We start from the raw sequence: 24,037 nt of genomic DNA, 5'->3' as shown, positions 1-24,037 counted from the left end.
CGTTTTTTAATTAACAAAAAAGTAATTTTTATTAAATATCCTTCCGCCTGAAACTGAGATAAGAAAAAATAGTTCCATATAACTTAAAAAAAAAAAAAAAAAAAACAACCAGAAATGCACTAATTTAAAAAAAGCGATTTATAGATGTTGAATTGAACATTGCCATTGAAATTGCAGTTTTTCTTTATTTGATTCGTGACACTTCCTGTAATTCTTGGTTTTATATTACTGGCTATTTCCATCATGACTCAGCACAAATGAGTCTGCCTTGAAATCACGCAGACCCTTCCTCACAAGACCTGCGACAGTATCAGGTGACAGTGCTGCTGTTTTTGTAATCATCCTTTGTGATGCAGGGTAAGGAGTCATCCAGACCAGATTTGTGCTACCGCTTCACAGTGGCGAGACAGACGTTATTTGCATTATGGAATACCCTGTTACTTATCAAACTGACTTTACAGTTTACTGCTGGACAACGTGGAGAACTACTGGGCCCGTGTTAAGAAACAATTTAATACAATGCTGGGCACAGCAGAAGAGATGATCCCATCGTACCTGGACACACTGATGTGGAGAGAAAGGTACTGCAGGAATTGTGGAGATGCATTTATAAATACTCTGCATCAGACCACACAGCTGCACAGGGGGTGAGACTCACGGCAGCAGACAGGGCAGGAGATGCAATCGACCAGAGAAGAACACACAGAGACGAGGCAGCGGCAACAAAGCATCCATTTAACAACCACATCTTATTAAAAAAGCTGAAAGTTTAAGATATTTTAAGATGCTATTTATTTTCAGAATGGGAGAGGGAAACGCTGTAGTTCAGGGAGAAGCAGCGAAGCGATCAGAACAGAGTTTTGAATTGATTTGAATTCTTACTTTTGCCTTGATTCACTTCTTTAATTAATCATTGGTGTCTGATTCAGACTCATTCGGTATCTCGTGTTCACTTCGGTTTCCCAGAAGATCAACATCTACATAAATCTCGTCAACACATATAATAAAGCAAAGGGAGCAGATTACCATGAAACCCATTGAAGACAGGTGCACTATTTTGTGGATTTATGGATTCAGTATTCTGACGGGCCGTGTGGCAGGACAGAAGCCCTGCCTGTGTAAATAATGTGTGTTGGGGTTTAGGAGGGATGGGGCTCATTCCCAACGCTGTAGGAATGTGGCCATTCCCAAACTGGATAATCGATTGCCAGTTTGGGGATGGCCACATGTATTTAAGAGGGAGGAAATCCTCTGGGGAGAAGGGAGTTTGAGGAAGCGAAGTCCGTGAAGGCTCCGCCCAGCCTGGCTACAACAGGTATTGTCATTGATGCTTTCTCTTAGTGTTTCGTTTGAACCTTTTGTTTGGTCACTGAACCATATTTGTTTGTTCTGTTTCTATTTGTTATTAAATGTGTGCATGAGTGCTTACACCCCAGCTAGGTGTGAAGGGCGCTGTAATAAATTCCAGCTATTATTATTACACCCCAGCTCCCTGTCTCTGAGTCTCTCTCTACTCTAGAATGTAGTTACCACGATGCTAATGTCTGTCAGACAACCACATAACGTATGAAATACTGCAAAACAAGAGAATAACAGTCAAGCAAGATGTCTGTTCTGATCTATTTGTTCTTTAACCATTGCATGAATGTAAAGTGTTGATTTTAGAGGTGCCCCCGCAGATCTACTTAACTAACCCCGTTCTGATCCTAGATTACTTAATCTGTATTCACAGCATGTTACTGCAGTCTAATTAAAAAGCCCTCATAAACTACTCATACACTAGTATAGTTTTGTAGAAATGTTCAGGTGTTTTTCAGCTTCATTATAATATTGGAGTTCATGTTAGACTGGTGCAGAACCCTGAGAATAAAGCCCTAAATGTTCCAAGACGTTCCACACAGTCTCATAGTCCGGAACTAACGTCTCTTTAGGAAAGTTGTTTAAACTGTTACATTCCTGTTGAGTTCAGTGGTACAATATGAAGAAAGCTCCATTCATGTACACTGTTACCTCCTGCCTCAAGGTATTATTTCAGAGGCTTGGAAATGTTTTATTGAATATTGTAAAGCGTGTTTAATAAATAATGATTATCTTTAGATACACATTTGTATGTTGTTGTTTTGATGGGTTTCAAGTTTGAATTCATCTTGTATTGCTGACTGTACAATAAAGACTGTGACAGGGTAGCCGTGTGGTGACGTCAGGCCAGACGCAGGAAGAAACACAAAGGAGAAATACTGCAGTGCACAAAGACGCTGCAGCGCCGTTTATTTAAATAACAAGAATAAACACACAGAGTAAAAATAAATCAAACAAAACAACATCACCAACACTGAGGAAGACAAGTCAGGCTGGGCAGCAGCCTTCACTGATCCTTGGTTTCTTAGTTTCTTTTGTTTTCAGACGCCTTCTCTCACTCGCGTTCTCCCCACTACTCTCCACCCCCAACTGAGAGCGCTGCAGGTTTATATACCGTGCCGAGGGGTCTAGCTAGTAATGATTCTATTACCCCTCGGCCACAATCTGCACCAGTTTATTAATTATGTGTGACTGCCGGCTAGTTTAACAACGCACTAGCGACAGCCACACATTACCACAAGGTTGTAAAATTGTGGATGGGGCTTCCCATCCACGCTGCCAAACAGGGCTATGCCCTGCCCTCTTTTCATGTGCAGGGCTCCCAGCCTTCACAAACACATTTATGCTTCACATGATACTCTTGATCACATTTCAAGATGCTCCTCAAAAAGCTTCACTTACAGTTATTTAAAGAATGTTTTTTCAGAGAGTTTGACTCATTACATTATTTTAGACTGAAAGAAGTTAAAGAAGTGACACTTATATCCATTTACTATTTACAGAAATATTACAGGTACACTGAAACGTTAACATCTTCTGTACATCTCAAAGCTTCAGTAAAATAATAATACATGACATAAAATAATTCTACAAATGACTTCACATTCAGACACAGACGGCTGCCACACAGCTTCCTTGTCTATTGGTTTGTGCGATCGTTCTGTGTGGTAATATCAGGCACAATGAAGTGGAAAAGATGAAGCCTCAGCTGAGTCGTTTATTCTGTCTGTGTCATCAGCTTCTCTGCAATGGAGTCACACCTGGAACAATACAGACATGGAACAAAGAGACTGTGGTTAGTAAAGCACATGGGTGAGAAAAGCACAATGGAGCCAGTCTGTGTTTGTGTTTGCACCCTCAAAACTAGCAAGAAACAACTCAAAATCCTAACTGCTGCTCCCTGCACCTCTGTTACAGTCACACCGTTTCATCCTTACAGAAGATGGGGACTCATTTTACTCTGCTGTGAACAGAATGAAAATTATACCCAATAATGTATAAGCTGTGATGGGATTAAAACAGATGAGATCAGTCAGAAGAGTCCAACACAGATTTTAGTCTCAATAACACATAAATGTGTGACACATCTTTGTCTCAAATTAGTAGGTCCTGCCTCTCCAAACATCATGACTGGTGAGATGGGTAGAAAAGAGCGGGCGCTCTGAACTATCCCTACAAGCATCAGGCTCTTTACTGACTGTCCTATCAAAACAATGCTGGAGTCAGTGAGAAGCAGGAGCGCTCTCAGGCTCTCCTCTGAACTCTACCCTGCTTGTTGGTGTGCTGTGCTCTGTCCTATCAAGTCCATGCTGGAGTATCAGTGCACGTCACTGGCCAGGTTTACATGCAGTATCAATTTTCACAAGCTGTTATCATCTTTCTCAAGTTTAGCAGGAAGATGACATATGAAGCATCACAATAGATTTACAATCATCACATCTGATTAAGAAGGGGGCACACAAGCATACTTTTGACACTGGCGTCCATTATTCATGTGAGACTCACAGGAAACACAAAATCTCATGTAGCTCAGAAGAGTCAGGCAACTGTCAACTTAAATAGCAAACCATAGGCTACAGTACCAATCTCAAAAAAAACGGCAAACCATAGACTACAGCTGGCTCTCAAGAGAATAGTGGAAGTTTAAGTATAGAAGATCAAAAATCTTTCCATTCAACAAAAACAGTACATATTTTGAAATGTAAGCAGTGCTGTCTTTAATACAAAACAAAACAAAACACAAATAGTAATTAGAAGTGCATGAAAATGTATCTTTACCTGTCGTCGTCTGTGAAGTTGGATGAGGTGGATGAAGCATCACTTTGTTCCTTTGCTGAAATAATAATAATAATAATAATAAAATCAATAGAAGCAGACACCAGGAATGAGGAGATCTTTCATAGAAGACCCTGTAAAGCCCTTCTCGCTTGGGTTTATATTTGAATGTTACTGTAGTTTAGTATCTAGCAGGTGTGGCATTAGAAAACAATGAGCTCCTAAAAGCAGAGCAAACCAGGTAGAGACAGCTCTGCAGAAACACATAGATTACAACTCTGAACCATAGAAAACAATGAGCTCCTAAAAGCAGAGCAAACCAGGTAGAGACAGCTCTGCAGAAACACATAGATTACAACTCTGAACCATAGAAAACAATGAGCTCCTAAAAGCAGAGCAAACCAGGTAGAGACAGCTCTGCAGAAACACATAGATTACAACTCTGAACCATAGAAAACAATGAGCTCCTAAAAGCAGAGCAAACCAGGTAGAGACAGCTCTGCAGAAACACATAGATTACAACTCTGAACCATAGAAAACAATGAGCTCCTAAAAGCAGAGCAAACCAGGTAGAGACAGCTCTGCAGAAACACATAGATTACAACTCTGAACCATCGAAATGATATTAAGAAGGTACAGGCAGTTTCTACAGATCGGTTTTCATGTAGCGCAAGTTAAATTCAGAGTCGTCTTTTAAATTGTAATTCTTGAATTCAATTATGTTTGTTTTTCTCCAGCCTTGATCTTCAACACATTAGAAGTGTTTTATTTCTTCTTCTTAAATCTATACAATTAAAACACATCTAAAATACTCACTCTGCGCTGGTGTGTAGTCAGGGCTCCTGGCACCTAGGAGTGAATTACAAAACTCAGGGTTACTGTATTTACAAGTGAATCTATCAGCAGCTTCATATCACTGAGAAATGTCTTGTCATTATTCCAGGCACTGGAGAAGGTTGTGATTGCACTCATGTTATTAGAGCACACATGCCAGGGCTGGATTCACTTTCCCTGCACCCAGCCCTGCTTTATACAACTATAGGACCCTGTTGAGATTCATTGCTAAAAGCACTCCCTAAAATCACACAGAAACTCTGACCTCATGCACTAAAACCACAGCAGATATTTTTCTGAAGATTCTGCCAGTTACTCTCCTTCATGTGCAATTTTTATTTTAAACGCATTAAAAGAACAAAAATAGCAGCCCAAGTAAAGTCATGACTGGGGGCTCGAGTCATTTCTGCTTTAGTGACCAGGGTGACCCGTCCAGCTTTGGACAGGACTGCCCTGAAATTGTGGGTCAGTGTCCCTGTCCAGGGCCTCCCAAAATATCCTGGTTTCCTTGAGTTCCACCGACTGCAATGAGATAAAGACTGAGAGAATGTACAGCAGGTCTAGCTATATGCTGCATTCAGCCTCTGTGTCACTGATGTGTGAGTTCCTGTTGTAAAGCACTTCTAAAATACAAGACTCATGTCCTTATCGGCACCTGGAAGAGTCCCATTGAGCTTATAAGCACACATTATCATCATCATGTTGTTTTCCAAGAGCATAGCCTGTGTGTTAAACTCATGTTGGGTAACGTTTCCAGTACTCTGCAAATCTGGAGTGCCATCAGGGGTTCAAATCCTTGGGTAGCTGTTTCAGGAGTTAGGGCTCTATCCATCCTCACTGCCCCAGTGCTGGCAGCAGTTTATTCAGAACCTAAACTTTAAGGCCAGCTGAAAGCTGAGTCCAGAGACAACTGTGGAAGACATCTCTTCAGATTCCTACATGGAGGAATCAGCAGCCCAGTGCAAAGACTAGTACAGGCACCTTTAACACATTTACTGCAGGAGAGACCAGCGGCATTAAAAGACTGGGATAATCTAGAAATGGGAGTTTGTTCAGTTAATCTCATAAATATGTATATTTCATGTCTCCATCATGTCTATTCTGTACATACAGAACACAATTCATAAAGGAATTAGAAATGCAGCATTAATAAAGCAGCTCTTAACTCCGTCTCCCTCTCTCTCACCTGATGCTCTTTTCTTCCAGATGAGAGCTCCTATGATCACTGCGATGATCAGACCCAGAGCAGCCAGCACACCAGCAGCAACAAACCCCATGTTGAGAGCAGCCTCTGGAACTGCAAACACACAGGAGACTGTTTAGCAAAAGCAATCAGTGAAGAGGGGGGTGAAATTCTCAACAATAAAGTGCGGGAACTCATTTGCCAGCCCGGTGTAAACATTAAACAAACAGACAATTTGAGTGGTGATTAATAAATACTTCTAAAATGTATACATATCGGTTCATTCCACGCCAACAACCAGAAAAGGGGCAGGCTTTGCTAGAAAAATTCACCTGGGGGTTTCGGGCCCGCTGAGATCAGAAATGCTAATAATTTTTTTATTTTTGATTTCCCCTTCGAGCTGTGACCTGGCAAAGGTCAACCTAAAGTGAAACAGTGACCCTGACCCAAAAAATCACCCTGGGCTCAACTTAGACGCTCCCATCATGTGCAGCACCTCGTTCTACTCGTAATGAACAGGGCTTGAGAGACACAAACACCAGGAGCACCGTACTCACTCCTGGCAAGTTATTCAAATTTCAGCCCAACCCTTTACCCTGTAGGGGCTGCGGGTCCTAAGATGTTAGTATTGCTGTAAGAAGCTCAGGAGTCACTCTAACAAATTCTGTGAAACACTTTTGGTTTCAAGTCCACCCCCCCCCCCCACTGGTCATTAACCCCCTCCTGAAATTAGAATTGGTATTGCTTATGGCCACTTTGGTGAGGCTAAAGTACCACATAGTCCTAACCGAACTGGCGTTATTCTTCAATATTGCATTGTCTGGGGTTAGACCTTTCTTACAGTGGCACATTTGAAACTACCATATTTGACCATTAATGTATAGCTTGTATTTCAAATTAAGAGAAGGTACAGTGTTTCATTTACTCAATTGAAAGGTCTGACTAATTATCCTTTAACATCTGGATATAAGTACATGTTCTCCCTCTCAGCAACATGAAGACAACAAAAAAAGGGTATTTTCATCGTCATAAAACTTGGTTATTAGGGTCTCGTATGTTCTTCTCAGCATTTCCAGTAAAACCAGCCTAATCCGGCCCCTCTACAAACCGGCATTCTGGGTAATTCAGCATGATTTATGGGTCCCGACCAAATCCCTATTCAAATGAATGGTGTGCTCCCCACTACAATCCCTATTGAAATGAATGGTGTGCTCTCCTCTACAATCCTTATTGAAATGAATGGTGTGCTCCCCTCTACAATCCCTACTGAAATGAATGGTGTGCTCCCCTCTACAATCCCTATTGAAATGAATGGTGTGCTCCCCTCTACAATCCCTATTGAAATGAATGGTGTGCTCCCCTCTACAATCCCTATTGTAATGAATGGTGTGCTCCCCTCTACAATCCCTATTGAAATGAATGGTGTGCTCCCCTCTACAATCCCTATTGAAATGAATGGTGTGCTCCCCTCTACAATCCCTATTGAAATGAATGGTGTGCTCCCCTCTACAATCCCTATTGAAATGAATGGTGTGCTCCCCTCTACAATCCCTATTGAAATGAATGGTGTGCTCTCCTCTACAATCCCTATTGAAATGAATGGTGTGCTCCCCTCTACAACCCCTATTGAAATGAATGGTGTGCTCCCCTCTACAATCCCTATTGAAATGAATGGTGTGCTCCCCTCTACAATCCCTATTGAAATGAATGGTGTGCTCCCCTCTACAATCCCTATTGAAATGAATGGTGTGCTCCCCTCTACAATCCCTATTGAAATGAATGGTGTGCTCCCCTCTACAATCCCTATTGAAATGAATGATGTGCTCCCCTCTACAATCCCTATTGTAATGAATGGTGTGCTCCCCTCTACAATCCCTATTGAAATGAATGGTGTGCTCCCCTCTACAATCCCTATTGAAATGAATGGTGTGCTCCCCTCTACAATCCCTATTGAAATGAATGGTGTGCTCCCCTCTACAATCCCTATTGAAATGAATGGTGTGCTCCCCTCTACAATCCCTATTGAAATGAATGGTGTGCTCCCCTCTACAATCCCTATTGAAATGAATGGTGTGCTCCCCTCTACAATCCCTATTGAAATGAATGGTGTGCTCCCCTCTACAATCCCTATTGAAATGAATGATGTGCTCCCCTCTACAATCCCTATTGAAATGAATGGTGTTCTCCCCTCTACAATCCCTATTGAAAAGAATGGTGTGCTCCCCTCTACAATCCCTATTGAAATGAATGGTGTGCTCCCCTCTACAATCCCTATTGAAATGAATGGTGTGCTCCCCTCTACAATCCCTATTGAAATGAATGGTGTGCTCCCCTCTACAATCCCTATTGAAATGAATGGTGTGCTCCCCTCTACAATCCCTATTGAAATGAATGGTGTTCTCCCCTCTACAATCTGTCTATTCTTTCATAAGGGTGCATCCATGAGATAAACTAATCTAGCACCAACTGTTCTTAAAGCAGACCCCTTTGTGAAGTGCTATTAGGAGGGAACTTCAGCTGGGAAATCCCTGTTGCAATAAAAAGCTTTTGAATTGAAGAGAGTGGCTGTAGTGTTTGTGTTTTCTCATTGTATACTTCAGGTACAGCCTCCCTCCCTCCCTCCCTCCCTGCTCACACAGTCTATTTCAGTACCAGGGTCTCAAGTACACCCTCCCTCCCTCCCTCCCTGCTCACACAGTCTATTTCAGTACCAGGGTCTCAAGTACACCCTCACTCCCTCCCTCCCTCCCTCCCTGCTCACACAGTCTATTTCAGTAGCAGGGTCTCTCTCTCTCTCTTACCCCATTTCACATCCATCTTCTCATCCAGACTGGCGTGGTCCACCTGGCAGGAGTAGTTGTGTTTCTTCTGGTCCTCAGGACTCACTGTCAGGATCTTTCTCAGCTGGTAGGTTGTGTCCCCGTTGGGTAGCACCTCTCCACTCCACACCCCCTCCTCCAGCAGAGCCTCACCGTCTCTGATCCAGTTCACCTCAACCTCTCGGGGGTAGAACCCCGTCACGTGGCAAATGACGTCCGTTCCTGCAGATTCCCGCGCTTTCCTCTGTATCAGCGTCACTGCAGGACGGACTGGTGAAGGAGAACATCAGTACTGTTACAGTTACACCCCAGGATTGTTTCATGTAGTATTCAATCACACTGGAGAAACATCCTGCACTCTGATTGGCTGAGAGGGTATATGTAAATGGAGCTAATGTATGGCTGACCTGAGTGTAGCTCTAGCCCTGGCATGCTGGTCAGTTTCAATTGGAACTGATCACATCAAAACAGATCAGCTCAGCAGTGTCTTAGTTAACAGCAGAACAAACAGGCATTGTGTTTTTACAGGTACCTTTGTGTTTATAGTAATTGAATAGCACAGCCTGTGCATTATCAGTGATCTTAGCATAGCAAAACATTTCTTTATACATTGTTTATTTACACATAATTGATATATACAGTAAGACTGCATTGCAGCAGAGGACTGAGGCAAAACAAGCTTTATTTAACAGTCACCATTCCAAGCAGCTTATCAGCCATCATTTAACTGCTACTAACAACATTAATACTAATACTAATGTGAACTTCCGCTTGTCAAGTGACTCCGGAGACTGATTGTGCCTCCATGATACATCAACAAACGCTTCCACAATTTGCATTCAACTTTTTTTTTTTGGTCGCCTGGGCATTTAAGAAAAAAATCCCAACTAGCAGAGGGATTTCGAGACATTTCTTTCAATACAGCTTACACTACACAACGCTTTGCTGTCGAGATGGAGAATGAAGAGATTTGCTTCTAGATAACACGAGCTGGAGGGGGAGGGACGAACGGTGCTCAGTTTTTTCGAAATTAAGATTATTAGTGTTTGCGTATATTTTCAAACGTATTCTACCACAGCACTTCTCTTACACTGTCTTGTACACGAGGTATTCAGTACATATTTTACTGAAGCAATACAGCCACTAGAGGTACCCCCCAGTGCTTTGGATACTATACCTGCTCCATACACAGGAGCTGCGCCATGTAGAGTTGCTATGTATAATGATTTGGTAGCAGATTCTAATTCAACATCTTTTGTTTACATAGTATTATTATTATTATTTATTTCTTAGCAGACGCCCTTATCCAGGGCGACTTACAATCGTAAGCAAATACATTTCAAGTGTTACAATACAAGTAATACAATAAGAGCAAGAAATACAATAACTTTTGTTCAAGCAAAGTACAAGTGTGACAAACCACAATTCAATAATACAGCAGATAATAGTGATAGTTACATCAGGATATGATTAAATAGTGATAGTTACATCAGGATGTGATTAAATACAAAGTACTACAGGTTAAACACTTGGCAGATTACAGTATTCTGAAGTACAGGATTAAATGCAGTAAAATAGGGGGCAGATAAGAGCAAAATAAAGCACATTTACATGAAGGGTGATAGTGTCCCAGGATACAAACAGAGGAGTTCTACAGGTGCTCTTTGAAGAGGTGAGTCTTAAGGAGGCGCCGGAATGTGGTCAGGGACTGGGCAGTATATACAAATCAAAGATCCAATTTTGCATGTGAGTGACATTCAATTTGTGATTCATTATTATTCACACATTGTCAACGGTTTCTGTTAACAGAGGATAAAAAACGCAGTGCCTGAATGCCACCTGACAAACCTTCGAAGGTTTAAAACTACCTTCGAATTCCTGGCTAGGGAACGAACCTTCGAACACAGCCCTACTTGGTTTATTGGAGTTTTTTGGTAATCAAAATGTTTTTTTCACTAGTCTGTCTTTTTTGCTGACTTGTTTCTTTCCCTGCCAAAACTATAGAATTGTATAACTACTGTATGGCTCTGTGTTAGCAGCCCAAAACACTGTGTTTCACCATTGCAAAAACAGAGCATACTGTAGCAAACAAACGTGAAGCACAAGAAAAAATGACTGCTTTCTCTTCTAAATGAATCAAAATAAAAATATGAAGCCCTAGAACCAGTGCTTGTGCTGGGGTCCCCCCTGCCCCTGTGTTTATTTATATTAGTATGATTTAAATGTACTGTTTTGTGTTTATTTATATTAGTATGATTTAAATGTACTGTTTTGTGTTTATATTAGTATGATTTAAATGTACTGTTTTGTGTTTATATTAGTATGATTTAAATGTATTGTTTTGTGTTTATTTGCTTATCTTTGATTTATAATTAAAGCCCGTGCAGCAGCGCATTCAACCCCAGTACTGTGTCCAGACTTCTTCCTGGTCTGACGTCACCCACAAGCTATCCTGTTACACGTGGTATCAGAACGTGGGATAACACGCCTCCAGACACTCACGCCGGGTATTTTATTTTTCTGGATTTTTTTGTGAGAAAATTAAGAAAAAGGGGAAGAGTGTCCGATCACAGAGGCAAGCGAGGGAGGCGCTGCCTGCCCGAGGGGAGGAAATGGACCAAGGGCTGGATGGCTGCCTCACCTGTCTGAAAGGGGAAGAGTGGTGCTTCACCTGTGCCGAGCCCAGGCACCACTGTGGGTGGCCTCGTTCACGCCCCCCTTCAGTCATATGCGCTGGAGAGAATGGAAGAGGCTCGGTGGTGCCAGCACTGCAAGGTGATGGAACACTACACTGGCGAATGATACCGATTCAGCAGCACCGTAGGTACACTAGTGCGCAATGGGGGTTACACCTCCCCTACGTCCCCTACCATTCTAGACCATGCCCCAGCCGCTGAAACGATGGGTCTCTCTGCAGCTTGTTCAAATCAGGCTTAAAAGAAAATGGCACCATATCATCATCGAGCTTAGGGGCGGAGACTGGTGTGAGGACATTGCCAGTCATTGAGTGACAGCTTTGGTAAGTCTCAGAATTTTCAGGTAAACAAAGTTAGCCCATTATGTAATGGATACATTTCATACTTGAAAGGGAACTTCAATATAAAGCCATACAGTTAAATAAAATAAGGAAATGCATTAATAAGTTATAAAACAGTTTGTTTAATATTATAGGCATCTTTTTTAGCGGTTGCCTTTGATGATGGTTCCAGTTGGATTTGTAGCTGGACTGGGGTGTTTACACTTCAGCCTGTGTAGCTTGAAATGTTTCTTATTGTTACTGTGATTGGCTGCAAAGACAACAGGATAGCCAGAGATTGGATGGCCTGGGCCGGGATGGATCCAGTTGGCATAATTCATGTTAAGGCAAAAGCAGAGCCTCTACGGTAGTTTTCTCGGAAATACTGCTGGTGCCACGCGCAGGGCCAAGAAATCAGGAGAAGATCAGAAGTTTAAACACATGGTGAAAAACCTAAAAATGACAGGGAGTGGGCTGTACAGGAGGGGATCCGGGGCTCTGGGGAACCTTCTCGACGGGGCGGGGGCTGTACAGGAAGGGATCCGGGGCTCTGGGGAACCTTCTCGACGGGACGGGGGCTGTACAGGAGGGGATCCGGGGCTCTGGGGAACCTTCTCGACGGGACGGGGGCTGTACAGGAGGGGATCCGGGGCTCTGGGGAACCTTCTCGACGGGACGGGGGCTGTACAGGAAGGGATCCGGGGCTCTGGGGAACCTTCTCGACGGGACGGGGGCTGTACAGGAAGGGATCCGGGGCTCTGGGGAACCTTCTCGACGGGACGGGGGCTGTACAGGAGGGGATCCGGGGCTCTGGGGAACCTTCTCGACGGGGCGGGGGCTGTACAGGAGGGGATCCGGGGCTCTGGGGAACCTTCTCGACGGGACGGGGGCTGTACAGGAGGGGATCCGGGGCTCTGGGGAACCTTCTCGACGGGACGGGGGCTGTACAGGAGGGGATCCGGGGCTCTGGGGAACCTTCTCGACGGGACGGGGGCTGTACAGGAGGGGATCCGGGGCTCTGGGGAACCTTCTCGACGGGACGGGGGCTGTACAGGAAGGGATCCGGGGCTCTGGGGAACCTTCTCGACGGGACGGGGGCTGTACAGGAGGGGATCCGGGGCTCTCGGGAACCTTCTCGACGGGGCGGGGGCTGTACAGGAGGGGATCCGGGGCTCTGGGGAACCTTCTCGACGGGACGGGGGCTGTACAGGAGGGGATCCGGGGCTCTGGGGAACCTTCTCGACGGGACGGGGGCTGTACAGGAGGGGATCCGGGGCTCTGGGGAACCTTCTCGACGGGGCGGGGGCTGTACAGGAGGGGATCCGGGGCTCTGGGGAACCTTCTCGACGGGACGGGGGCTGTACAGGAGGGGATCCGGGGCTCTGGGGAACCTTCTCGACGGGACGGGGGCTGTACAGGAAGGGATCCGGGGCTCTGGGGAACCTTCTCGACGGGACGGGGGCTGTACAGGAGGGGATCCGGGGCTCTGGGGAACCTTCTCGACGGGGCGGGGGCTGTACAGGAGGGGATCCGGGGCTCTGGGGAACCTTCTCGACGGGACGGGGGCTGTACAGGAGGGGATCCGGGGCTCTGGGGAACCTTCTCGACGGGACGGGGGCTGTACAGGAGGGGATCCGGGGCTCTGGGGAACCTTCTCGACGGGACGGGGGCTGTACAGGAGGGGATCCGGGGCTCTGGGGAACCTTCTCGACGGGACGGGGGCTGTACAGGAGGGGATCCGGGGCTCTGGGGAACCTTCTCGACGGGACGGGGGCTGTACAGGAGGGGATCCGGGGCTCTGGGGAACCTTCTCGACGGGACGGGGGCTGTACAGGAGGGGATCCGGGGCTCTGGGGAACCTTCTCGACGGGGCGTGGGCTGTACAGGAGGGGATCCGGGGCTCTGGGGAACCTTCCCGATGGTTGAGTTAAAACTTGGGGCATGGGGGGGCAGGGAGGCTAGAGTCAAGAATAGAGCCATGGGGAGCTACAAAACAAATATCAAATCAAGTAATTAAAAATAAAATTTAAGAAATACACAAAAGAACAAGAAAACAAACAAGCGCAACCAAACTGTCATAGATGTTCATAAACTTAAATGTTTATATTTAAACGCGAGAAGCATTAAAAACACATTTCTAGAATTTGAAGCCACAGTTAATGTAGAAAACACCAAATGATGGAGACGAGTGTAACATGGAAGGATATAGGATAGTTAGGAGAGACAGATCGGATAAAATAGGGGGAGGGGTTGCAATATACATCAAGAATGACATGGAAATGGAAATACTGGATAGTAATCATAACAGTGAATCAATATGGATTCAATTAACCCTTTGCGGTCCTTGGTCTCTAGTCGTTTTTTCTCCTTGCTTCCGCATCCAGCGCTCAAAGAATATCATGGACATTTGCAGAGCTTTTTGAGATGTTATAGTAATAAAATAATGACTTGGATCGCATTATTGAGGAGTTTGGTGATACAACGAGTGATCAGGAGATGATTTATCGGTATGAACATAAGAACATAAGAACATAAGAAAGTTTACAAACGAGAGGAGGCCATTCAGTCCATCTTGCTCGTTTGGTTGTTAGTAGCTTATTGATCCCAGAATCTCATCAAGCAGCTTCTTGAAGGATCCCAGGGTGTCAGCTTCAACAACATTACTGGGGAGTTGGTTCCAGACCCTCACAATTCGTATGCACGAGTATGAAGAGGTATGTGAAAAATACAGTGAACAAGGGGTGGGGCGGGGCTGGAGATGCAGTACTGAGTGTCCTGTTGATATGCAGTGCCTTTTAAACCTGTTTTACTGTGAAAAAATATTTTAAAACAGTCTAAAATAAACTGCGCGTATGAAAATAAATTGGACCTGACGCGCTGAATAAATGGACTGCGAAGGGTTAAACGACAATTAATCCAATGTCCGGATCACGACTGCTTGTATGGTCCTGTTCAGGGGAGAAGATGACAGCACCGCCCGGATCAGCAGGGGACTGCCTGCATTAAGGTGGAAGTTGGGAAGGTGGAGGGTAGGATTGCAACTAGAACACGGCAGCAATGCCCAGGTAAGTTTGCTGTGATTTATATCACACGTGGAGTGATCTAATGAGACAATTATTCAATTGTACTGAATGGGAGAACAATCATTCAATAATCCCTCCCCCGAATTTCAGTCTAAGCTTCCAATTCAATGTGGGATCATGACTGCTAGTTTGGGTGAGAGGTGATTATGTACTTTTTGCCGCTGGTCCCGTCTGTTCAGGGGAGAAGAAGACGCCACCGCCCTCTGAAAGAGGAACTGATCTGACGATGCCAGGTCAGCAGGTCCTTCCCCCCAAAAAGTCAAAAACGAGCTAAAGTGCTGGAATGAACTAGATATAAAATATACTTGACCCCCCCCCCCCCCAAACTCTAATGGCTCATTGCTAGTTGAGCAACAGTCTTCTGGAGCAGTCCTAATATACCGTTCTACAGCACGGGAGGCCCATCTGCCATGATGTTTGATCATGTGAGGGGAAAGTCCAGCTTTGGCTGCTGAAGTGGCTGCTCCGATCCTGAAAGAATGGTCTGAAAAATCTGTGGAAGAGAAACCTGCATGAAGTAATAGCCTGGATACGTGGCTTGAAAACCATGATCGAGTTACAGGCTTATTTGTTTCTGTTACGAACAAAGGATCTTGGGGAGTATTATTGAAAGTCCTGACTAAGATGTACTTGTAGATGGAGGTGTAGAAGCAAAGGTTCAAAGGAATCTTATGGTAATAGATATGGACTCCTTGTTGAAGGCGGTCCTCTTTGGAACGAAGGAGATGGAGAAGATAGTAAGTCTCTGTCATGTAGAATCTTATGGTAGTGGATATGGACTCCTTGTTGAAGGCGGTCCTCTTTGGAACGAAGGAGATGGAGAAGATAGTAAGCCTCTGTCATGTAGAATCCTATGGTATTGGATATGGACTCCTTGTTGAAGGTGTTCCTCTTTGGAATGAAGGAGATGGAGAAGATAGTCTCTGTCATGTAGAATCTTATGGTGGTGGATATGGACTCCTTGTTGAAGGCGTTCCTCTTTGGAACAAAGGAGATGGAGAAGATAGTAAGTCTCTGTCATGTAGAATCTTATGGTAGTGGATATGGACTCCTTGTTGAAGGCGGTCCTCTTTGGAACGAAGGAGATGGAGAAGATAGTAAGCCTCTGTCATGTAGAGATCATTGACGCAAAGATTTGTTGCTGGATTGAAAAAAGAATAGCAGTGAATTCTCCAGTTTGTAAAACCCCCCAAAAAACAATCATGCATAGTTTCCATGAGGAGGTCAATGTATGGGGGAAAAACAACCAGAAATTAGTGTAGATAACATGTTGAAAGTGATTGGTAGACAAGCTGTGGTAGGACTGAGTGAGGATTTTTGAATTCCACGTAATAATAAAGATGGTTGGGGCCAGTTTCTTGAAGCGTTGGAATCAGCTAGATCATTACTTTTTTCCAGGTATGTGTGAAGCACGGATTGTGAAGTTATTGAGAATGCAATTCCAAGTTCCTCCTTGAAACTTCCCAAAGCTGAACAGCACAAATATAAAGAATACATTGTGTAGGAAGAGATGTGAGGAAACTGAATGAATGGGCTCTACACAGACATTTCCAAATAAAGCTCACTGAATACAGACTTGTCATAGTAATACAAATACCAGGCAGTGTTTACAAACTGGTTAACACAGGACACAACTGCATTTGAACAACGGACAATAAAAAATGCAATTGTAATCTAAAATATAAATTATAGTTACAAATCAAGGACATAGATAAAGTCAGTGTGTAAGTGCTTTTTCAGTTTGATATTAGAGGGACTGTGACAGAGTGACTGGGCGGTGACGTCAGACAGAAGCAGGGACGGGCAAAATACTGACACCAGGCAAGTACTGCAGGTAAAGGCTGTGCCGTTTTTATTCCAGCAAAAATAAATCAAAAGTTTAAACAAAAAGAAACTGTGCTCACAGAGCAAAACAAATAGTCAAACAGAATAAAATCATGAACACAGAAATACACATTGAATAAGTCAGGCTGGGCTATCGCCTTCACTGTTCCTATCCGTTTTACTGTTTACGTTTCTCTCTCTCAGTTCTCTCCACTCTCGCTCACTCTCTCCTTCCAACACCACCCCGAGTGCCAAGAGATGCAGGCTTTTATAACAGGTGACCATCTTCCGATTAGCAACAAATTAAATCACCTAATTAATTCGGGAGATGGCCACCTTCTGCACGAGTTTTTAAATGGGGCTTCCCATCCACGCTACTAAACAAAAACAAAACATTTGGATACGCCGTCACTAACAAAACAAAATACGCAGCACTTCGCCGTCATAAATACTAAATACATAAACAAACAAGCACGACTTTCGCCGTCATACATTTAAATACAATAAAACAAATAAACAATACAAAATAACACAGGGGCAGAGGGGGAGGCGCCTTTCTGAAATAAACAAACCCTGTACAGGGACCTTTTAAAGAAATCGCTTTCTTTTATCTTTCTTCTCAGAAGCGCATACAGCACAGGCAGGTCACCAGATCAACTCTATTAGGAATATCACTGTATCTCTGCCATATCAACTCTATTAGGAATATCACTATATCTCTGCCATATCAACTCTATTAGGAATATCACTGTATCTCTGCCATATCAACTCTATAGGGAATATCACTGTATCTCTGTCATATCAGCTCTATTAGGAATATCACTGTATCTCTGCCATATCAACTCTATTAGGAATATCACTGTATCTCTGTCATATCAACTCTATTAGGAATATCACTGTATCTCTGTCATATCAACTCTATTAGGAATATCACTTTATCTCTGCCATATCAACTCTATTAGGAATATCACTGTATCTCTGCCATATCAACTCTATTAGGAATATCACTGTATCTCTGTCATATCAACTCTATTAGGAATATCACTGTATCTCTGTCATATCAACTCTATTAGGAATATCACTGTATCTCTGTCATATCAACTCTATTAGGAATATCACTGTATCTATGTCATATCAACTCTATTAGGAATATCACTGTATCTCTGCCATATCAACTCTATTAGGAATATCACTGTATCTCTGCCATGTTGAAACGTTATATAGCTGCTTGTGAGATCTCTTCTGACATAAGCAGGCAGCAGGGTCTTCATGTAGTTGAAAGCGTGTGTAAATCCCTTACCGTGTAAATCCAGGTATGTAATCTGTGTCTGTTTTCAGCATGATCATCTGCAGGTTCATTTATTAACTCTTTGTCGACATTACAATTTTCCCTTTCTGGTCCGATGTCGGACCCTGTCCGACATCATCAAAAAGACGTAAAGCATAGGTCTCTAGTCGTTTTTTCTCAGGAAAAAGCAGAGAAAACTGAGTGAGACCGATAGGAGCCGAGAGAAGCAGATAGCCCCGGCACCACTTAGATGACACGGACATAAACAAACAAGATAGCTGCTTCCTCATCCAGCACTCAAAGAATATCACAGACATTTGCAGAGATTTTTTGAGATGTTACAGTAATAAAATAATTACTTGGATCGCATTATTGAGGAGTTTGGTTGTAAAACGAGTGATCAGGAGATGATTTATCAGTATGCACGACTATGAAGAGGTATGTGAAAAATACAGAACAAGGGGGGGGCGGGGCTGGAGATGCAGTACTGAGTGTCCTGTTGATATGCAGTGCCTTTTAAACCTGTTTCACTGTGAAAAAAAATACTTTTAAATAGCGCGTCTAAAGTAAACTGCTCGTGTGAAAATAAATTGGACCTGACACGCCTGAGATGCACTGAATAAATGGACCGCTAAGGGTTAATGCAGTGCTTGCATCTAGAATTTGAGCAGCACATATATTGAGGGTCAGTTAAGCTTCAATGTGACTTGATATATGGACTTATTTTTTTATTGCTTGAATTCAATGGAAATAAATCATACAAACTGTAAACACGGAAATCATATATGTATGTGTTAGAAAAAAAACATTTCCGACTTAATGAGAAACATGACCAGTTACCAGCAGCAGCACCAGCAATAGACTGGAATAGGTTTTCACCTAAACGAAAATAGATTTACTATAGAAAAACACATAATAAATTATAGGTAAGTAATACAAATCCATATGCAAATAAGATTTATGGATTTGTATGTGCACACTTGAAACTACAAACACTCAGTTAGTATCTGATGAGTTAAACACAAGGAATACTGCATGAGATTGTTACTTTACCTTTAAACTATAAACACTCAGTTAGTATCTGATGAGTTAAACACAAGGAATACTGCATGAGATTGTTACTTTACCTTTAAACTATAAACACTCAGTTAGTATCTGATGAGTTAAACACAAGGAATACTGCATGAGATTGTTACTTTACCTTTAAACTATAAACACTCAGTTAGTATCTGATGAGTTAAACACAAGGAATACTGCATGAGATTGTTACTTTACCTTTCCTCTGCAGGGTCTCCATCCCATACTGGAGGTATGGGATGGAGACCACTCCAGCAACTGGTAACACTCCTGTTTATGATACTTCAAACTGATCTGTTGCCGGACTATGTCAGCTTCCAGCTTGTGTTTATAGAAGACAGCCTGCGGCACAGCAGCAGTCCAGGTCAGGGTCTCCACATCAAGACTAATAAAATTCTTCCCATCATACGCGTGAGACGAATATGCACGCCTGCTCCCGTCATCATGCAGCTCACAACCACCCGTGCGCTGGTAAATGTGAACTGGAATAAACACACAAAGACAAAAAACAAACTAGACATTAATGTCCGTTAAAAGTAAATATTTTTTAATTTCTAATATACAAGTTAGAGAACACTAAAGAGCCTGTGAAGGCTCCTGTAACAATGTGAGCAGGGTGTGTCAGTGAAGTGTAACAGTGTGAGCAGGGTGTGTCAGTGAAGTGTAACAGTATGAACAGGGTGTGTCAGTGAAGTGTAACAGTATGAGCAGGGTGTGTCAGTGAAGTGTAACAGTGTGAGCAGGGTGTGTCAGTGAAGTGTAACAGTGTGAGCAGGGTGTGTTAGTGAAGTGTAACAGTGTGAGCAGGGTGTGTCAGTGAAGTGTAACAGTGTGAGCAGGGTGTGTCAGTGAAGTGTAACAGTGTGAGCAGGGTGTGTCAGTGAAGTGTAACAGTGTGAGCAGGGTGTGTCAGTGAAGGCTCTCTGATCTGGTCTTCTCCTCACACCGTGGGACCAACGCTAGTGGCAGGAAGGCATACAACAAGCCCTTGGGCCACTTGTGGGGTTGCCAGCTCCCCCAGGCTCCTCCTGTCCATGGAGGCATTGATCGTAATGACCTCCCTCCTTGTGGGGAACCTCAGAGGGGCGCCTAGGCGCAGGTGAGCTGGGTCGAGTCACCAAGCGAGGGCTTGCATAAAGCTGTCTGAGACCGTCAACAGCTTGTATTGGTCCCTCACTGGGTGGGGGGCCTTCACCCTTTGCGGCCATTTATTCAGCGCGTCTCAGGCACGTCAGGTCCAATTCATTTTCACACGCGCTGTTTATTTTAGACGCGCTATTTAAAAGTTTTGTTTTTTTCACAGTAAAACAGGTTTAAAAGGCACTGCATATCAACAGGACACTCAATACTGCATCTCCAGCCCCACCCCACCCCTTGTTCGCTGTATTTTTGACATACCTCTTCATAGTCATGCATACTGAAAAATCGCCTCCTGATCACTCGTTTTATCACCAAACTCCTCAATAATGCGATCCAAGTAATTATTTTATTACTATAACATCTCAAAAAGCTCTGCAAATGTCTGTGATATTCTTTGAACACTGGATGCAGAAGCAGCTATCTTATTTGTTTATGTCTGTGTTATCTCTGGTGCCGTGGCTATGTGTATTGCTCAGAGCCGCCCCTTTTTTTTCGGTTTCTCTCGGCTCCTATCAGTCTCACTTGGCCATTGAATGGTTTTCTCGGCTTTTTCCGGAGAAAAAACGTCTTTTTGATGGAAAGGAAAAATCGTAATGTCGCAAAGGGTTAAATGAACGTGTACACTGTTGTCCGTCAGGGTGGTGATCACGGCGTGTCATGGTGTGTGTCTAGGAAGGTTACAGACTGGGCAGGTACCAAGTTGCTTTTTGCAATTTGTTTTTTTGGACATTGACTGTGAACTCCAGGTTTCTCAGAGCACCAGTGACATGTTCGTGTGCTGCACAGCTTGTTGTGACGACCGAGCACATATGAGCCATTCAGATAGTTTAGAACCCGTCATTGACACAGTTTAGAACCCGTCATTGAGATAGTTTAGAACCCGTCATTCAGTTTAAAACCCGTCATTCTGACAGTTTAGAGCCCACCATTGAGATAGTTTAGAACCCGTCATTGAGACAGTTTAGAACCTGTCATTGAGACAGTTTAAAACCCATCATTCTGACAGTTTAGAACCCACCATTGAGATAGTTTAGAACCCGTCATTGAGACAGTTTAGAACCCGTCATTGAGACAGTTTAGAACCTGTCATTGAGATAGTTTAGAACCCGTCATTGAGACAGTTTAGAACCCGTCATTGAGACAGTTTAGAACCCGTCATTGAGATAGTTTAGAACCCGTCATTCAGACAGTTTAAATCCCGTCATTGTGACAGTTTAGAACCCACCATTGAGATAGTTTAGAACCCGTCACTGAGATAGTTTAGAACCCATCATTGAGATATTTTAGAACCCATCATTGAGATAGATTAGAACCCGTAATTGAGATAGTTTAGAACCCGGATGCCTCTTGCTCTCAGGGGGGTTAGAGCAGCTTCACTGCATTTCAAGAAAGTGTGTGGAGCCAGAGACAGCCTGAAGGGGAGCATGTGAAATTCACAACAGCTGCCCTGGAAAGCAAACCACAGGTACTTTCTGTGGCTGGGTTTTATCGAGACGTGAAAATAGGCATCTGTCAGACTCAGGTCTACCATGGTGAACCATTTGCCGGGTCTGACCGACTGCAGCAGCTGCCTTGTGGTCGTCATTCTGAACTTCTGCTCAGAAACCAATTGAGGTATATGAGGTTCAGGATGGGTCTTAGCCCCCCAGTCCCTCTTTTGCTCCAGAAAGTACCTCGAGAAGAAGCCCTTCCCTTGTTTGAGGGGGTCTACAGTGGGGATAGCCTGCTTCTCCAGCAGGGATGCCACTCCTTGGGCAACGGCAAGGGCGTCCCGTGGCCTTTGTGTGAGTCACTCCTAGAAAAGGTGGGTCTCTTTTGAACTGGATCACATAGCACAAAGCCAGGTCTTACTTAGACCCCTGGGTTTGCAACACATTCAAGCAAACGACACAGAGGTCATACTTGTCCTCCAGTAGGACAGTTATTTTACAGCACCTGCAAGGGCGAAAAACTGGCACAGCTGACAGGGGGCAGTGAACAGGGTGAAGGCATGAAAGCATCCTTAAAAGTTATACTGCATGGTGCAAGGGAGGTAGTGTGTGTGTGTGTGTGTGATTATACCAGGTAGTGTGGTTATATGAGTAGAGGTTGATTTGCAATTTGTGATAGTACCAGGGAGTGTTAATTAACTTGAATAGAGGTTGTTTGCATTGGGTTTGGTGTCCACACAGCATCTTGTAGTGGTGTGATCCCATTGAAGTGTGTGAAAGTATTGTCTCTAGAGCAGTTAGCAGCTGTGCCAGTCCCCTTGCAAAGTGAGGTGGAACCTATTTAAGGGAGGGAATCTACTAGTGGTCAGTCTACAGGTAACCAGGGTCTGAGGCAGATAGGTAAATTCCTGCTTCAAGTAATTTTAAATTAACTACAGCAGTGTGGAGTAGTGGTTAGGGCTCTGGACTCTTGACCGGAAGGTTGTGGGTTCAATCCCCAGTGGGGGACACTGCTGTTGTACCCTTGAGCAAGGTACTTTACCTACATTGCTCCAGTAAACACCCAACTGTATAAATGGGTAATTGTATGTAATGTTAAATAATGTATAATGTGATACCTTGTAACAATTGTAAGTCGCCCTGGATAAGGGCGTCTGCTAAGAAATAAATAATAATAATAATAATTCAGTAACATTGTAAGGTGATGTTTGAATTAGGTGAGTTAGTGTGTGATTAGTACCAGGTGAGTGTGGTTAAATTGATTAGAAGTTGATTTGCTATTTGATTGGTTTCCACACAGTTTAGCTGTTCTTTTCCCACCCAGCTGTTATATTAATCAGGCAGCCTATTTCCACGACAGCACAAAGCGCCAGCAAATTGAAGAGCCTCAACAAAAGAGCCAAAAGAGTCTAGCTGTGGGAGTCCAGCGAGGGGAGGCCTGCGTCGAGACGCTGTTCGAATAGATCCGAACCTAACAGCGCTCTGGAAGATGCCATCTACTAGTCAGGTCTGTACCCTCCACCCCACCGCTCCCACTGTGCCTATTTGTCTTGCCTGCCCTGCTATGACTGTCTCTCACATCCCTGTTCTGTTCTCTCATCGTCGTCCTCTGCCCTCCTCCAACCCCTCTAACCTCATCCCTCTGCCTCCCCCCCTCTCGCCCTCTCCCCCCTCACACTCTCTCTGGTGCTCTCTGGAATTGTCACTCTTCTGCTAACAAAGCTGATTTCATCTCTGACTTTGCCTCCCACCTCTCTCTTGATTTCCTTGCTCTCACTGAAACCTGGCTGTCCCCTGATAACACTGTAACTCCTGCCGCCCTGTCCTCTCTCTACGTCCTGTCCCATACTCCATGTCTCACTGGACGGGGAGGTGGGACTGGTCTTCTCTCTCTCTCCTTACTCTTTTCTGTCCCCTCCGACCTCTCCTCACTCTCTGTTAATACCTTTGAATTTCATGCCTAACCTCTCCCTGTCAACTCCTGCTAATTGTACTGTACTGCACCCTTGGACCTCTCGCTCACTTTCTAGATGAACTCGACTATCTACTCTCCTCCCTCCCCTCTCTGTCTACCCCAACTGTCCTATTAGATGAGTTCAATATCCATCTCTCCAACCCCAGCCACTCTGCTGGATTCCTCCCTCTCCTTCACTCCTTCGACTTCTGTCTCTCTCCAACACCTCCTACCCACAAAGCTGGCCGTCAACTG

The 24,037-nt window shown here is 44.0% G+C and overlaps 1 pseudogene; it reads right to left on the bottom strand.

Annotated features, from left to right (window-relative positions):
* Positions 1–2,647: 2,647 nt before the first annotated feature.
* The window catches only part of LOC117969672 (uncharacterized), a 37,714-nt pseudogene continuing 16,324 nt past the window's right edge, over positions 2,648–24,037 (bottom strand).

The sequence above is a fragment of the Acipenser ruthenus genome, chromosome 40, assembly GCF_902713425.1.
Source record: "Acipenser ruthenus chromosome 40, fAciRut3.2 maternal haplotype, whole genome shotgun sequence".
NCBI classification, from domain to species: Eukaryota; Metazoa; Chordata; class Actinopteri; order Acipenseriformes; family Acipenseridae; genus Acipenser; species Acipenser ruthenus.
This window is presented reverse-complemented; position numbering and strand designations above follow the sequence as displayed.